The sequence below is a fragment of the Mus caroli genome, chromosome 1 (assembly GCF_900094665.2).
Source record: "Mus caroli chromosome 1, CAROLI_EIJ_v1.1, whole genome shotgun sequence".
NCBI lineage: Eukaryota > Metazoa > Chordata > Mammalia > Rodentia > Muridae > Mus > Mus caroli.
This window is the reverse complement of record NC_034570.1, coordinates 144,595,421-144,607,899: the sequence shown is the minus strand read 5'-3', so window position 1 is coordinate 144,607,899 and position 12,479 is coordinate 144,595,421.

Here is a 12,479-nt window from a genome sequence, read left to right as displayed (position 1 = left end):
TACAGTCTTTCCCTGGAGCCCCTCCTTACTGGTTCATGGTAGTCTGTCTGTCTCATGGACAGAAGGCTATAGCTCCAGCAGGAGGCCAGCTCCCATAGCTCAGGCTACCCACTTTCCTGACATCAGATAGATGTGGTTAATTGATGGACCACAATGGTGACCCTCATCACCATTGCTAACCCTTGAGTGCTTTGAGCATCCAGGCCAGCATGCCTTAAATGGTTCTCTACTTAACATATTTAATACTATTGCCTCATCGATGCATGGAATTCTGGACCAGTGGATGATAATACACATCAAGAGTGGCTTCAGGAGTGATCCTCAAGATGAAATTTCTAGAACAAGGTTCCTTGTCTTAGTCAGACTTACTAGTGCTGTGATGAAACACCATGACCAGTTTGGGGAGGAAAGGCTTTATTCAGTTTATGCTTCCACACCACAGCACCATCATCGAAGGAAATCAGGGCAGAACAAACAGGACAGGGACCTGGAGGCAGGAGTTGACACAGAAGCCACAGAGAAGTGCTACTTACTGGCTTGCTCCCCACAGCTTGCTCGGACTGTTTTATAGAACCCAGGATCACCAGCATAGGGATAGCACCACCCACAGTGGACTGGGCCCTCCCCCAGGAATCACTAATTGAGAAAATGCCCTACAGCCAGATCCTACAGAGGCATTTCCTCAATTAAGGCTCTCTCCTCTCTGATGACTCCAGCTTGTCTCAAGTTGCCATAAAACTAGCCACTATAATTCCTCCTGTATTGGAGAAATGCGAGTCTAATCTCCTTCTCAGGAAGAGTGAGACTTTTAACTTGGAGCACATAGTGACATCACAGTTCTTCCCAGAATGCAATGCTTGGTTGAATTGTAAACGAGAGGACTGGGGTGGGGAGAGGAAATGACTCTGGCAATTTGATGATACAGTAACAGAAGTGATGAGGGACTTCTCATCACCATTGTTGGATCGGCTTCTGGTGTTCAACAGTTGTGTTTTCCAATATGGGTAGACACTAGCTGCGACTATTTACATTAAAAGTAATTAACTAAAATCAAATAAAATGTGTGGGGGCGGGGGGTGAAATAGAACAAGGTGTAGTAATACTTATATACAAATGTGTCACGATGAAACCCATTACTTTGTATGCTAACCTAAAACAGATATTTAGAGCTGGTGAGATGACCCAGTGGATAAATCACTGGCTATACAAACATGATAGCTGGAGTTCAGTCCCTGGGATCCATGGAGAAAGGCAAGAAGTAACTCCTGAAAGCTTCCCTCTGACTTCCACATTCAAATAATTGAAAATTACATTAATTTAAATGTGAGGCAAATATATAAAATTCAGTTACTGTAGTGCCAATCAAATGTTCGTGTGAACATCATGTTATAGCACAGCCTAGACACGGAACATCTTTATGATGGCAGAGAGTTACACTGGAAAATGCAAACCAAGACAGTGCACAGGGCCAGGAGACAACAAGAAAGCCTTAAACATACAACTCAGAAGATGAGCAGAAGGTGAAAATAAGCGTATGCTGCTCTCAAAGGAATGGCTCACTCCTTGTAGGGCAGATAAGGTAAAGAACTATGGCATGCTATGTGGGGTGAACACAGCAGATTCAGGTACACGCTCCACTCTGCCAGTCTCTACTGGCAAGTCCAGGGTGCTCTGGTGGGAGGAGAAGAAGGATCCTGAGATGCTCAGAACTCCCTAATTCCTCCAGACCCTCTCTTTCTGATTGAGAACACTCCCCCGCCAGAGAGAGAAAGCCTTCCACCAGCTACATCCCAGCAGCTGCAGATGGGAGAGTGACTCACACAGGAATACAGCCCAGAAGCAGGAGCCTCTGACAACCCCCAGTGACAATGGGTTCCAGCAAGGCCCAGAAGACAATGGTCTGCAGTGGGATAGGAAATCAATACACCAAAGGAATGATAAGATCTCCTTGGCCAGTGTCGGCCAGTGTGGCCAGCGTCCATGTGAATGACTTCTATGGATGCTTGACCGTGTGTCCTGATGGGGCCACATTTATCAACATGAGGTTGATTTTCAGAAACTCTGGACTTAATATGCTTAGACATCTAAGAGGGGTGTAAGTCATCCATCGAGTGGGCTAGTTAAAAACTACCTGTCTATACTTAGCGAAAGCAGCACGTCAGCTGCCTGAGTAGTTCTTGTCAGAGAAGTTTTCTGCCGTTATGGGAATTGTTTTAATATCTACACTGTTCCAAACCTTATAGTGATTATTGAACAAGTAAACAGGGGCCAGTCCAACTAAGGGATTGAGTTTGACATTTCTTTTCATTGTAATGATACTTGATACTTGTGTCCAGCAGCTCTGTGCTGGATAGTGACACTGTTTAAGAGAATGGACTTATGTGAAATGGACCTATGTGCTCTGTCACCCCTCACCCCAATCCTAGGGACTTACGGAACTGTTTCTCCTGACTCCACTCCGGTTTCACCAGACAGGTTAGTTTTTGCTGTTGTTTTTATTTTAATTTATTATAAAGAACTTGGCAACAAAAAAATAATACCACATAGCAAAATAAACCAGACCAAAAGTATGTGCATTTCTATGAATTTCTGTACAGTTAGGATAGCTATCAAACTATCTAGAAGAAATTCCTTTTTAAAATTACTCTATAATTTTATAGTGTCTGTCTCTGTGTGACTCTGTGTGTCTCTGTGTGTCTGTCTCTGTGTGTGTCATGCTAACGAGCACATAGAGAGGTCAGAGGACAACTTGTGGGAGTTGGTTCTCTCCTTCCACCGCGTGAGTCCTGGGGCTCAAACTCAGATGGTCACACTCAGCAGCAAGCACCCTTACCCACTGAGGCATCTCACTGGTCCTACGGGAATATCTTTCAGTTTAAAAATAAATTGCAGTATCTCTTTTTTATGTTCTTTTTATACTGGTGTTATTTCTTCTTTTTTTGAAATATATATATATATTGCTTTTCATGATATCTGTACCTTGAGCAATATAAAAATCATCTGTGCTCATATTGGCTTTTACCTGATATATTTAAGTCTGGGAGAGTATGTTCTGCTCTTTGATAATGACTCTGTGTTATTCCCTTCTCTTTCTATTTTTATCCTTTTTTATTTTGTGCATAAATATGCTAATATTCATACTTTATGTGTTCCATTGTTTTAAGCATATGTCTCAATATTATATAGTTGGACCTAGAATTTTTTTGACCCTGTTCTAAACAACTGTGCTATGTTGACAGGAGAATTTAAGAAACTGAAAGTTATTATGATTACTGGAGCACGTGGATTTACTGATGAATTTTAAACCCCAGTTCTTCCTTTAAAAACTGTTCCACAAGGTATGACATCATAGTTCACAACTTTAATCTCAGCTCTGGCAAGACAGAGACAGGCCAACTCTGAGTTTGAGGCCAGCCTTATCTTATCCAATTTACATAACTATTCCAGGACAGCCAGAGTTACATAGTGAGATTCCTATCCCCCCCACACAAAAAAATCAAGAGAGAGAGAGAGAGAGCGCTAAGTTTAGACTAGTTACATGTATTGCATTTTAGGAGTTATTTATTGGATGTTCATTGATATTTTGCCTGAATGGATGTCTGTGGGAGGGTGCCAGATCCTCAGGAACTGGAATTAAAGACAGTTGTGAGCCACCATGTGGGTGCTGGGAATTGAACTTGGGTCCTCTGGAAGAGCAGTCAGTGCTCTTAACCACTGAGCCATCTCTCCAGCCTCATGTACTATATCTTTATGCTCACCATGTTCCCTCATCTGTGTAAAACTTTGTTGCTCAAGATTATATGACATGTCGTGTAGGTAGAGATATGCTTAATTTTTCAGAACACCCATCATTTATGTGATGATCTCTATTATTTTTTTCCTCAAATAGCTGCAGTTTTTAGGGACTTCAGAAATGGTTCAGCAGACATAAGCACTTGATATGCAAATATGAGTTCAAGTATCCAGCAGCCCTGTGATAAAGCAAGGACATCTGGAATTAGGGGAGGGATTTCTGGGACTGGCTTCAATGGCTTCAATGAGAGAACCTGTCTCAAGGAATAAGTTAGAGGGTTATAGAGCAGGACACCCAATATCCTCCTCCTCCTCTCCCCTCCAAATTTAAAAAGATTTTAAACAATGGAATTAAATAAAAAGTTATGCCTTACTGTCACCTAAATTGAAGTAACAGCATAAAGTATGGCCATTACTGGCTAGTGTTTCTTTCTGTCACTAAGACTGAAATTTTAGACACCCTAAGAAGCAATGGAGTGAGATGGTGAATTAGTGTACTCTGAGAGTCTGTCTACCTGTATGCTAGAATCTCACTTTTATCACAGAAACTCTGTAAGAAACAAAACAAAACAAAAGAAAATAAAACAAAAAAACAAAACACAAAACAAAACCAGCAAAACCCTTGGCAGATAGCAAGAGCTTCAGAAGTGGTGGCCTGGAGCATATTATCATAAGCCGAGGAGGTGAGCCATGACCATTTCACACAAACTCCCCAAGAAGGACAGCTTTGGGACTCCTTGAAAACTGATAGTGTCTCCGTGAAGACATGAGTACATCTTGTGTCCTTAGCATCCCCATCTTGAAGTCATTGAAGATGGAGCCTGTGACCTGGGGCCTGAGATTCAACCAGGGGCTAAATTGCATGGCCTTGTGCTTGCTACTTTTTTTCTTTTGTTTAGTTTAATTTTTACTTACTCACATTACATCCCAGTCACTCCCTCCCACAGTCCTTCCCCATCCTCCTCTCCCCTTCTCCTATGAGCAGGTTGGGAACCCCCCCCTCAGTATTCCCTCTACACACACTCTGGCACTTCAAGTCTCTTCGAGGCTAGGCGCTTCCTCTCCCTCTGAGGCCAGACAAAGCAGCCTAGCTAGAAGAACATATCCCACGTACAGGTCACAGCTTTCAGGATAGCCCCTGTCCCAGTTGTTCAGGACCCACGTGAAGGCCAAGCTGCACATCTGCTGCATATGTGCGGGGAGGCCTAGGTCCAGCCTGTGTATGCTGCTTGCAACTTTTGCCCTATTTTTACCTGTTTTGTCTGAGGTTGCTGAATTAGGAAGACCTGGCCTTAATGAAATATTCATTCTTGGATCCTTTCATGTCCCAAATTAACTTTAATGAGCAAACAAAGAAAGATCAAGAGGACCGCGGCTGGGACTTGGGGGACCTTTGAAGCAGAAGCCAGGCTGGGGTAGATGCCCTCTGGCGATTGGCCAGCGTTTGCTTTTGATGACAGCAAACCCTCAGATCTCATCCACCTGAGCTGCAAACAGGGGGCTGTGGTACCAGGAGACCAGGATCTCATCTTTTGCAATGCCTCTGTGTGCCGCACTCAGCAAACAGGGGTCAGACATCTGCTGCGAGCAAGAAACTTGATCTAATAGGACGTCAGAGGGGCACCACCTTTTAGGAAAACATCCAAGCTATGTGGCAGGTGAAATATGCATTAGAAGCACTGCCTCAGAAATCCAGAGAATGTTCTGTGAACAAGAGTGATACCTTCCCTGATTTCTTCTCTTTGCCTTTTGGTGTGTGTGTGTGTGTGTGTGTGTGTGTGTGTGTGTGTGTGTGTGTGAGCTATCCCTGGTCTTGCTTCTTGGCTCAGGTTGGCCGAAAGATCCTTATCTTCCTCCTTCCAAGTACTAAGAGTATGAATGTGTGCCATCACACCTGATTTTATGTGTAGTTTTAGAATATTTTTGGTGTAGTCATAAATATCTATGGTATAAGTATCTGTGATGTATCTACACAAGTACAGAGATATCATCTCTCCTAACCCACCATTCCCTTTCATTCCTTTGAGATAGGGTCTCTCCCTGGAGTTGGCTGACAGGTAACAAACCCCAGCTGGTCATGGTGGTGCACATATGTACTCAGAAGGTACTCCAGGTACTCAGAAAGCAGAGGCAGGAGGATTTCTGATTTGAAGCCAGCCCGGTCTAAAGAGAGAGTTTCAGGATAGTGGGGGCTACATAGAGAAACTCTGTCTTGAAGACAGACATACAGACAAACAGACAGTCAGTTAGATAGAGTAAAACAAAACTGACGCTTCTGAGCAGCAAAGGAGATAATCACCCGATAAGAGACTCCACACTGTCCAGAGAGGAGAGAACCCACTCCCTCAAGGAGCCCTCTGACCTCCACATGGACATAATCCACATATGCACAAATAAAGAAAATGTGGTAACAAGAAGCAAAATGACAACACTGGTAGGAAAAATGGATAGAACTGGAAATTACTATATTAAGTAAAATAAGTTGGACACAGGATGACAAACATTCTTTGACAGGTGAAGCTTCTATTTGCATTTATATATAAATGTATTAAATGTAATTTTATTTCAAACTAATCATATAAATTTAATTATTAATATAATAACTTATATTGCTATATAATATATACATGTGTGTGTGTTAAAAATGAACTTAACAGGCTCTACCGGGAATTGCCTCTCACCATTTTGATGGTAGCATTCTCCCTGGGAACTCTTTGAAAGCCGTAAGGTACATTTTCAGTTTCATGATGATTGGAAATGCTACTGCTGTTATATGAACATGGGCCAATGGGCCAGAGATACTGGACGTTCCATAATGCATGAGACAGTATCAGGCAATAGGAATATTTCAGGTACCACACAAGTTTTGAATGTCCTGTCAGGCAGTTGTCTAAATGAAAAGCAGAGGAAGAGATACAATGCTAAATAGCAATGGCAGTTGTTTGACTCAGACATTCACTAATCCACATGCACAAAATCTACAAGTTACAGGCAGTTGTAAGCTGCCCAACATGAGTGCTGAGAGTTGAACTCAGGTCCTTTGCAAAAGCAGCAAGCACTCTTAACCACGGAGCCATCTCTGGATACACACTGCCCAGTCCTTCTCATTTTAAATTTCATGCCCCACCCCGACCACTCCCCTGTACACAGCGCACACTGGGGGCAGTGCACTTGGATCCTTCTGTAGGAGCACGGTCCACAAAAGCACACGGCATCTTGATGGTGCTTTTGTAAACATCTTTGTCTTCCGTTTTCATGGTGCCCTAGTGACTAAGAAGAATTAGCACTCATTTTAAATAGATGGTGAGGGCTGGAAAGATGGCTCAGCAGTTAACTGACTGCTCTTCCAGAGGTCAAGAGTTCAATTCCCAGCAACCATCTGTAATGGGATCTGATGCCCTCTTCTGGTGTGTCTGAAGATTGCTACAGCATACTTAAATATAATAAATAAATAAATCTTTAAATAGATGGCAACCATCAAATTCAGGTCACCTGTGCTGCTTTCCAGGCTTACATAGTGAGAAACAATTGGGAATTAAATCTTGTGGTCCACCCACACTATCAGCGTGTTAGAGAAGGCACAGGGCAGCCTTAGACGAAAGATGGGGTACACACAGAAAGGAAGAATGAAAAGGTGCCCTAAATTTGTACTTGTACACTTGGAATTAGATATTAAATAGTAGGTTATTTTAGAGAGGAAAAATGTTTTTGTATTCTGATAGGTCATTCATAGGAAAGTATCCAGAATATAGAGAATGTCCATAAAGAATAGAAGTCACCCTTACAAGCGTCAATGTCCTTAAGTTGTAAGTACGAAACTTGTGCAGATGACCACATGACTTACAACCGGTCCAGTCCCTCTTTAGACACAGTGATAACCAGTTTACTCAACTGATTCATTTATAAGATTGTGGAAGATTTTAAGATGCATATAATTGAAGAATAAAACTGAAATTGGTCTCAGGAAGAGTTAGACAGTATACTAACAAAAGAATAAACTGACTTAAGCAGAACAAAATCTAAATGATCGTAAAAGTTTGGGACCTCGTGTAGATAATTGCAAAGCTCCTGCCCCTTCCCATCCTGCTTCCCTTACTGCTGGTTTCCAGTGTCCATTTCATATAATATAACAGGACAAGTAAGTGGGACAGAAGAAACAAATTAAACTAGAACCAGCATACCTTATTAAAGATGCCAGAGAAGGGCTATAGCACAGGGAAGCACAAGGACTGGAGAGATGGCTTGGCAGGAAGAGAACTTGCTGCTCTTTGAGATGACCAGGGTTGGGTCCCAGCACCCACATCAGGTGCCATGCAATTGTCTGTAATTCCAAGTCCAGGGAAGCTGGTGCCCTCTTCCAGCCTCCATGGGAGAGCACCTACCTACATGGATATGGTGTACAGACATATATTTAAGACACAAACATGTAAAATTAAACAAGTCTTTTAAAAATAGTGGCAAAGATGTCCAAATACACTTTTAGCAATGCTCACCTTGAAACAATTAAAAATTGAGGAGAGAAAAAAAAAGCGAGACCTTTATCCTTTGTCTGCCTCTCTTCTAGTCTTCTGAGCAATCTGGTGGCAGTTGAGTTGGTTTTATGATCCCTGAGAAGCATGGACCTGTACATTTGTATTCTCAGAGGACTGGCAGTAAGGTCAACTCTCAAAGTCACAGTACATCATTTTCTATGTTGATAAAAGTGGAATGCACTCAAGGCTTTGAAGTAACAGGAGCACGCGCGCGCACACACACACACCTTTCCCTTGTGTGAGAAATCACGTTAGCAGATTAGCTCCTGGTCGAAGTGATGTCAATAAGAAAGAGGAGGTCACTAACAGATTACAGGGTTCAACTGATACAGTTAGGCTGCCTCTAACAGTGCTTCATGTAGCTTGGACATCCTGTTCTTCATTTCCTTCATCTCTCCCAAGAGAGGAGGTGCAGAACTCCCTTTTAGGTAACCTGGGACTCAGTTGCTATGCATCGATTCTCTGTGACCCCCTGAGTACTGAAGGTCAATGATGGACATGGAGTAGGAACCTCAGCCCCCAGAAGAGCCCCCAGCTCTTCCCAGGCTTTCAATTACCCACAGACCCTGCCCTGAGAAGGAGAAGAGGCCCGTACAAATGTGAAACCTACCCTACCCAAACACCTCCATTCTCCCTAGAAAACCAGAACCTCTCTAAGTCCCATTCCAAGGACCTATGCTGATCAATCTAACCTGCCACCTCCCACTTCCTTCAAGAAAAGACACACTGGACCGAAAAAAATAAGATGGTGGGCAAATTTGTTTTTTAGTTGTAATCAAAAGAAAACCCCAATTTTAATATTTAAAATATTAAATACTACAGATAACTAGATATCAATCTTCTGGGTCAATTCTGGGGCAAACCAGGAGGGAATGGACCCACCTGTGGATATTTAGTGCAGGTGAAATATGCATTAGAAGCACTGCCTCAGATGATGACTCTGCCCAGGATGATGACTCTGAACTTCCCATCCTCCTGCCTCCACCTCCACACTTCTGGAATTATAGGTGTGCATCACTGTGCTGAATTGTGTGTGTGTGTGTTTGTGTGTGTGTGTGTGTGTGTGTGTGTGTGATGACAGGACAAAGGATAAAGGTCTCTTTTTTCTCCTCAATTTTTAATTGTTTCAAGGTGAGCATTGCTAAAAGTGTATTTGGACATCTTTGCCACTATTTTTAAAAGACTTGTTTAATTTTACATGTTTGTGTCTTAAATGTATGTCTGTACACCATATCCATGTAGGTAGGTGCTCTCCCATGGAGGCTGGAAGAGGGCACCAGTGCTAATGGGTAGGAGGTCCAGTCTTAGTGAATGGGAACATGATTCCTATATAAAAACTGGGTTTGGAAGCTTTGAAGCAAGGACCTGCCAGGACGAGAAAGAATAAACAAACCCACATGTTCACAAAAGACAAGGAAGCTGTTCTTGCCAAGTTCAAGGTAGAAAATGAAACAAGGGGCTTTGGATATAGCTCGGTTGGTGTTTTGCTTACCCAGCATGCAAGCCGCCCTGGGTTCCATCCCCAGCATCACACACACACACACACACACACACACACACACACACACACAATTCAGCACAGTGATGCACACCTATAATTCCAGAAGTGTGGAGGTGGGCAATGGTGGCACCTGTCTTTAATCCCAGCACTCAGACTGCAGAGGAAGATGGATCTCTGAGTCTGAGGCAGCCTGGTCTACATAGTGAGTTCCATGACAGCCAGGGCTACACAGAGAAACCCTGTCTTGAAACACAAAAATAAAAAGAGAACAAACAACAACACAAAGTTTCCAAGCCAGTGAAAATTTTATAGCCCAAATCATCCAAAGTGCGTTAACTCATAGATTTGTGTGAAACAAATGAAATATTTTCTATAGAGTGTTTAGCTTTGTGAAATGTTAAAACTGTTAATTATACACTTTATTGTGGAATTTCCCATTATTTCTTTACTAGTAAATATCAGACTCTCCCCCCCAAAAAACATACACATTAGAACACTTGGCCAGAACATACTGCTTCCAAACAATACTATAGTAGTTTTATTTCTAATATTTATGAAGAAAAGTGATATATTTGCTCACTAGATGGCTAATAACCAACATATCATTAGCCAATAAACAACAACATCTCATCAGTCAACAGACTTTCCCCCAGAGGTACCCACGTGGACTCCTCAGTGCAAGCACTGCCCGAGTGATCTCGGTGGAGACCATGTCTCTGAAAAGAATATTTTAATTTTGATACTTGTAAGTGAATTAGGGAATGCAGAGGGAATGCACACACTTTGAAAAGGAGAAAAATGGAAGACCTTCCCAAAATTACCCAGATGATACCAGAACTCTATCTAGTCTACCCGGGTCGGAAGGGGCACACGACCTTGAGGCCAGGCAAGCGCTCCCTTTCATGTCTTTTAATTACTTTTCTTCTTTCCCTAGAGCCAGCTTCCCTTATGATCTCACGGGAGGAAATCTCCTTCCCATAGGCTGTTTGGGCTGCCTGGAATCCACGTGGATCCTGAACCCACATCTTACCACATCTTCAGAGTTGCTGCCAGGGACCAGATGGCCTGGCATGAGATCTGAGACTCCGTACCCTTTGCTGATTGCAAACATTAGCCCCTTCTCCCTGAGGGGTCACTGAGGGTGAGGAGCTGGGAGACTTTTCCTCATCCACGCACTAATCAGCAACTCGTGAGGAAGTCAGGTGACAAGGACCCAGAGGGACTCATCACACAGGCCAGTGCCAAGGACATACAGGACTTACCTATTGGGCCATCTATGCCAGAGAGGAATTTGGGAACTCTTGAAATTTTTTGTCCTATTCTGCCAATGTGATCTCTTGCCCCTGCACCCTCCCTCAACAACCCTTTCCACCAGAAATCTCCTACACTTCCTTGCTTCCCTACCAGATGCCCATCTATCCAACTCTATTTCAAAGCAAATGTCAACTGCTTTCTAAGGTTTATCCTGACTCCTCCCTTCAGAAATAACCACACTTGTGTGTTCTGACTACACCACCACTATAAAATTTAAATAAAGACTTTTCAAATTTATTATGCACCTGAGTCAACCAGAGAACTTGGTCAAATGCAAGTTTAGGCGATTCTACCTACCCTTCTTGGGGTAGGGTCCCTGCCCCCAGTTCATTTTGATTGGTAAATAAAGTTGCCGGCAGCCAATGGTTGGACGGGAGACAGAGGCGGGACTTATAGGATTCCCAGGCAAGGAATGGAGGAGACAGAACCACCATGACCAGAAACGAGTAAGGATCAGGCCTGAGGATCTTAATCATGTATGAGCCAGGGAAGAACAGCCCCAGGTGCTCCTTGGTTGGTTCTAGGGCAACAAAGATGGAAAATAAATTTTAGTAAGTAATAACTCAGGAATATTGAAGGGGAGGTGTTAGCCAAGTGGAGCTTAAGAAATGACGCAGCCATTGAGCCACACACACACACACTCACACGCAGGAACCAGGAATATTGGGGTGGATATCAGGGAATGCGCGCCACCAACAATGCCTCCACGCATTGCCCTATTGGGAACTGTAACAGTAGGGATACCTGAAATAGCCCCACACTGCCTTGGAACATAGATCAGTGGATGGCCCCATGGAAGAACAGCTTGACAAATTGTCTCTTCTGCAAAAAGAGCTCACTTCTGTGGAACAGAATTTTTCTCCTGAATAAAGCATTTGTGCTTAGGCAGCACTAGGGGAAGTCAGGCAGACTGTCAACTTTTATTTATTTATTTATTTATTTATTAGGTATTTTCTTCATTTACATTTCCAATGATATCCCAAAAATCCCCCATACCCTCCCCCCAACTCCCCTACCCACCCTCTCCCACTTCTTGGCCCTGGCATTCCCCCTGTATTGGGGCATATAAAGTTGGCAAGACCAAGGGGCCTCTCTTTCCAGTGATATGGCTGACTAGGCCATCTTCTGCTACGAATGCAGCTAGAGACACGAGCTCTAGGGGGGGAGGGGGGAGGGTACTGGTTAGTTCATATTGTTGTTCCACCTATAGGACTGCAGACCCCTTCAGCTCTTGGGTACTTTCTCTAGCTCTTCCATTGGGGGCCCTGTGATCCATCCAATAGCTGACTGTGAGCATCTACTTCTGTGTTTGCTAGGCCCCGGCATTGTCTCACAAGAGA